We start from the raw sequence: 6,049 nt of genomic DNA on the forward strand, positions 1-6,049 counted from the left end.
ATTTAATTTTCTCTATGAATTAAACCATAGAGAAAGGCCAATACAAGATCTCCCAAGGATCCAGGGGAGATCAGGATGGGTTATCAGGCAAAGCACAACTAATCAAATGTGAATCTTGGTTTCAAATGAGAATAAATAAGATAGAATGCAATTAAGAAAGACACCCAAAGTCATCCTTTGGACTGAATAAACATGTACACACATGCATGAAATATTCTCACACATGTGTGTGCCCAGACACATCAAAATACATATGTTCAAACATCCACATCCTTCTCCCTCCCTCACTCTGTCTCTGTCTCTGTCTCTGTCTGTCTCTCTCTCTCTCTCTCTCTCTCTCTCTCTCTCTCTCTCTCTCTCTCTCACACACACACACACACACACACACACACACACACACACACACACACTGGTGAATTAAAAGAACAGTTGGGGTCTGTATTGTTGTCCATGGCCTGTGGTACTACCAAAGGCCACATGGATGTGCCAGTACGGCCACAGATTGCAGAGAAGTGTTTGGATGAGGATCCAGTGAAGATGGTGTGCCAGAGGCCTTGAAACAAGCCAATGCCTCATTGCAATGAACATTTTGTGGGTGGGGCAATTGGACAAAAGGGTGTACTGCATGACACACCACAGCACCCAATGCCACTAGGATGAATGAAGAGATGTTGGAAAGACAGAGAAGTGGGGTGGGTTTTTGTTCGTTTCATTTTGTTTTTAATTCATTTTGGGGGGGAGGTTTGGAGAGGGATGCTACAGGTGTGAGGGAAGGATACGGAGGGACAGGGAGGTGAGCAGGATTGAGGTGCATGATGGGAAATTCCAAAAAAAATCAATAAAGAACTGTTACTAAAAAATATTCTATCTTCTTATGTTTGGTTCATTGAGAAATGCAAGGCACAGGGCACTGAGGATGATGGGAAGATGCATGTGTTTTCAGCACAAATGTTTAGTGTTTGACTCCTACTGTTGCTTTGTTTTGTCTTATTTTTATTATTATTATTATTGTTTTCATGTTGTTTTATGATTGTTCTACCAGAATGTGTATCTGTGCAAAATGTGCATGTCTGGTACCCACAGAAACCAGAAAAGAACATCAAATCCCATGGAACTGGATTTAAAGTTGGATTGTGAGCCATGTGGGTGCTGGGAATCCAACCGAGAACCCCTGGAAGATCAGCAGATGCCCTTAACTACTGAGGCTTCGGTTCAGCCTGTCTTTAGTATTGTTTTCTTCATAGCTCCAAATGGCATGATTATAACTATGCTTTGAACAATTTTGGTATGAAATGTTCTTAGAGGTATAACAAACATACCTCTATATCAATAAAGTGGAATAAATGCTTATACATTTTGATAGACCTATAACATAAAAATATCACACACACACACACACACACACACACACAACTTACACACATGCGACTTTATAAAGGTCATGAAATAAGAATGTGATGTACAGACTGCTATGAAGTTTTTAGAAATGTGAAGAACAGCGTAGCACAATATTGATCTTTTAAATTGTATACAAAAATTATTTGTGAGGCAGGAGAAATCAATTGTTTTACCATGGTAATACTTCATAAAGGGAGCAACAGAAAAAATTATTATAAACAAGTTATATCTTAATGAAAAATGCTTGAGGCAAGTATTCAAAATTTTGTGTGAGATAGTCTATTTTATAGACTATTGAGATCTACAGATTATCAATCTCAGGTGCAAAATATTAAAAAATCAAGTGTGTTTAAAAAATTGTCACTAGCCAACCCAAATTAATGCTTTCATAAGCTATAGGGATAGGGCACAATAATTGGAGTCTTTTGAAAGAGTGTTCACGTAAGGGTAATATGCATTCAGGATTGACAAATACTTATAGAGAAGCAGTCATTGTTGTCAATGACTATGAAAGGTTTGGAGTTCAAATGATAGCCCCTGTCACTCTTTAATCTTCAATACATTACTTCAAAATTCTAGACTTCAGTTTGTTTGTGTTTTTTAATGAAAAAGAATTCCAGTCAGAGATAGTTGTGTATTTTAAATTATTAATTAATTAGAAAATAAGTAAGAAAAATTAATGACTTAAAATTGTTTCCAAGAATAAGAAATATTCTCCATCCTTTCTGACAACACCAGTATTATTCTGCTAGCAGAACATAGTTATTTACAAGAAAAATGAACTGTAAAAAAAAATACAAACTTTCATACAAAAGTTTGAACATATGTATTTTGATGTGTCTACCCATAATCTACCCATAATTGTCTTAAAAAGTAAAAATAAAAATATAAAATAGTCTCATCTTAGGAATATATTGGAAAATATAATCATGAAATACAAGAAGCCTTTTTTTAGAAGTCCCTATAGTAAACCCAAGATAAAAATAATGGCTTGTTGAATATACCTTGCTTGGAATCTACCCATAATTGTCTTAAAAAGTGTAATCAATTTTTTCCTTTCCGAAATAACATCCTCTTACCTACTAGCAGAAATTGTTTTAGTTTAATTATTTTGGCAATACATAATTCAATTAAGTCTTTTATCTTTCTCATAATTACCTTTTTCCATTTAGTATTTATTATTCCTGTTAGTATTAAGAGCTTTTCTGTGAGGAATGGAAAAGGAAAAACAGCAAACGATTCTATACTTAGAAATACATTTGGGGTTGTTTAACTGTGCATGCGTAATTCCAGCACCCAGGCAGTTGAGATAGAAGACACACGTTCCAGACCAGCTTTCCCTATAGACTGCTTTGAGCTTTTCTTCATTTAAGATGGTGTTTGCTGTGAGCTTGCCTTATTTAACCTTTACTATGTGGAGATATGTCCCCTCCAGGTCTACTCTCTCTAGGACTTTTATCATGAAGACACGTTTCATTTTGTGAAAGAACTATTTAATATTTACTTAGAATCTCATGTGATTTTTTTTTTGTTGCTTGTGTCCAGATTTGAATCCCACTCCACAAAAAGAGTTAACATTTGGCACAGTAACCCAGGCTCCCCCGGCATGGCTTTTTGCCTGGGTTACTGTGCCAAGTTTGAAATTATTGGACATGACTGCAGAGATCCACGGCTGCTCAGGGTGCTGAGAATAAGTGCCTGTGGAGGGCTCAGTCTTAATTGCAACATTTATACCACCACCTCTAAGGCTCAGGGATTACCTGGAAATAGGTCAGAAGAAACACAAAGGCAGCAAGACAGGGAGAAGGGCTGTGAAATGCTGACCTGTGACTCCTGGATATGACAGTGACGACACGGTCCTGACCTCATAGCTGGCTGCCTTTGACAGACATACAGGAGACTGGGCCTATCAACAGACAATCATGAATTGTGGAGGGAGCAATGCCACTCCCCTTCTCTGCTGAACTATTGCAATCTGGTGGGATTTTATAGGTGAAGAAGTCACTCCCTTCGGTCACCTGGCTACCTATGTGCTCACCAGGTTCCAATGAATAGTTCTAAGTTCATGATCACACAGAAAATTCTGTTTACAATCATGCAATATAGGTAAGTGTTTTCTGAAGCATGGAAGATTTGTCTCATGTGTGATTTTTGAATTAACCTTTGGTTCCTGATATTCAGAAACATTTTACTGTTGTCAAATTTTTCACAACCTCTCATATTCAATTACATGACTCCATATGGAATCGCAACCTGTGTTTAAGAAGTTGTGTATTTTCCTGCTCCCAGATTTCCTGGGTTTCCTATAATTCTTTCTGTGCAGTTAAGGCTTCCTGGTCTTTCCATGTCCATATACCAGTTGTTTTTCCAGTGTCAAAAGATCATCCCTGAAAATACACATGTAAGTATATAAGTAATTTTATATGGACTGAACAGGATGTGTGTGTGCGTGTGTGTGTGTGTGTGTGTGTGTGTGTGTGTGTACAATAACAATTAGAGAAAAAAGAGTCTATGGATTTGAAGGAAAAGCGGGGAGGTGAATATGACAGGGTTTGAGGGAGGAGTAAAAGGAAGGGGGAAATTTTTGAATTATATTATAATATTAAAAATATATTTAAAATAAAGTTGTGCCCTAAACTCCCAGTTCTTTGCTTGTATGACAGGTTCTATTGAGAGGGCTTGGAGGGAGCATACTGAGTGTCAATGTGTGTAGAGCCTTGTTGGTATTGGAGCTCAAGAAACAGATCAAACAATGATACTGTGGTAATTGCTGTGAGAAATATATTTTCTTTCTTCCCTGGATATGGAAGCTTTTTTATCGTTGATTACTGAAATAAATGAAATGTGGCATAATTACATATTTGATTGAAAATAATTTAAATCTTTTAATTCTTTTTCTTTCTGACTGATGGTTGTTGCTTTATAAATGGGCTAGTACCTTCTGCTGGCAATATACCATCCATATATACCTGCACGCTCTACTTCCGTAGTTTCAAACTCCAGATAAAAAATGTTTGAGAAGAAATCTATTCCTGACATAGGTTTCATTTCCTGCACAATAAAATACAGTAACAATTCATTAACACTATGATGCTAGGCATCATAGGTAAAATCTTGATATTATTTAAAGCATATGGGACAATACTCATAGGTTATATGCAGCACTGCATCATGTCAAATAACTGTCAATTACCTGATAATTGTTTGAAAAGTCATAGAAGCCATCTGTCATGGGTCCTGAGGGACGCCTGTATCAACATCTTATTGTTGATGTTAAAATCTGGTAAGGGTACCCACTCATAAACATATAAAATGTAAGGGAAATATTATTGATACTTTAATTAGATTGTTCAATATCATTTTGAAGTGCTTTATTACTGGGAATAACCAACATTATGAATTTATGACCTTATTGCTGAGAGCCGTTCATTTATTTTTAATTCCTTTCTCCTTCATACCTATCATGATGAATTCTCTTCCTAATAGAAAATTGAGTTGTCACTGTGACAATGAGCATCCTGCTCTTGCAGAAGAGGCCTCTGTGCTTCCCCACTAAGAAAGCTGCTGCATGCTGCAGACAATTCGTCCCTAGGGTCAACCTCCTGAAGACCTGCTCCACTGCAGGTAGCACAGCCATGGCTGGAGGGCTGGCTTGCAAAGCCACAGACTGTGTCTGAAGCAAGAACTTCCATGACTACGTCATGAGTAAGCACTTCTGGTGCACAGTTGCCTACTGGAGTCTCCCTATTGCAACATCAATGACGTAAAGTCTCCTGAGACTGTCGGTGAGTGGATGGCTTTGGCCCTCTGTTGCTATTTTTTAACATTCATGAGATTTGCCTACAAGGTATAAGCCACTCAAAAGTGGCTTCTGTTTGCCTGTCATGTAATGAATGAAGTAGCCCAGCTCATTCAAGGAGAATGGCTTCTCAGTTATGAGATGAGCAAGCCGGCAACTGCATAGCAGTGTGAGAAATTGGTCTTGAGAGGGACAGCACCCAAACCCTGTTGCCAAGCCACAGACATCAGTGTAAATAGTCTTGCTGCTGAGGGGAAAATATAGAATGCTATGTTTAATAACCATATCAGCCTTATAAAATAGCCATGAGACCCTAAACCAGTGGTTTTCAACCTTCCTAGTGCTGCAACTCTTTATATGCTTCTCATGTTGTGGTGATCCACAGAAAACATAAAATAACAAAAAAATTTCCCATTCCTTATTCATAACTGTAGTTTTGCCACTGTTATGAATTGTAATGTAAATATCTGATATTCAACTCCAAGGGGGTCAGGACCCATAGGTTGAGAACCACTGCTCTAGACCAACTTTCTGCTTCCTATCATGCTAAAATTTGTCTTCATCAAGTAGCTTAAACTATGAAACTAATTTAATAATTTTAAATCATACTTTTGTCCCCAGTAATTTTAGTAGTGTGTATAGTAACTACTGGGATTTGTGCAATAAAAAAATCAAAGGGAACAAAATTTTGAAACTACAATCACTTAAGTATTCAAAATTCCTGATTTTGATTGATTTGATGACTATGGTATATCCCTCAGTTGTCCACATGCCTATACATGATTTCTAGTGGTGAAAAGTCTTGTTGTAGATTCAGATCTGTAGCTAATGGTAATAAAAGATTTAAATAAT

General features: G+C 37.2%; 1 pseudogene; it reads left to right on the forward strand.

Annotated features, from left to right (window-relative positions):
- Positions 1–5,033: 5,033 nt before the first annotated feature.
- On the forward strand, positions 5,034–5,362 carry LOC128118847 (mitochondrial pyruvate carrier 1-like; annotated as a pseudogene).
- The last annotated feature ends 687 nt before the right edge of the window (positions 5,363–6,049 follow it).

Source organism: Peromyscus californicus, unplaced genomic scaffold, assembly GCF_007827085.1.
Source record: "Peromyscus californicus insignis strain IS unplaced genomic scaffold, ASM782708v3 Scaffold_23__1_contigs__length_62951481, whole genome shotgun sequence".
NCBI lineage: Eukaryota > Metazoa > Chordata > Mammalia > Rodentia > Cricetidae > Peromyscus > Peromyscus californicus.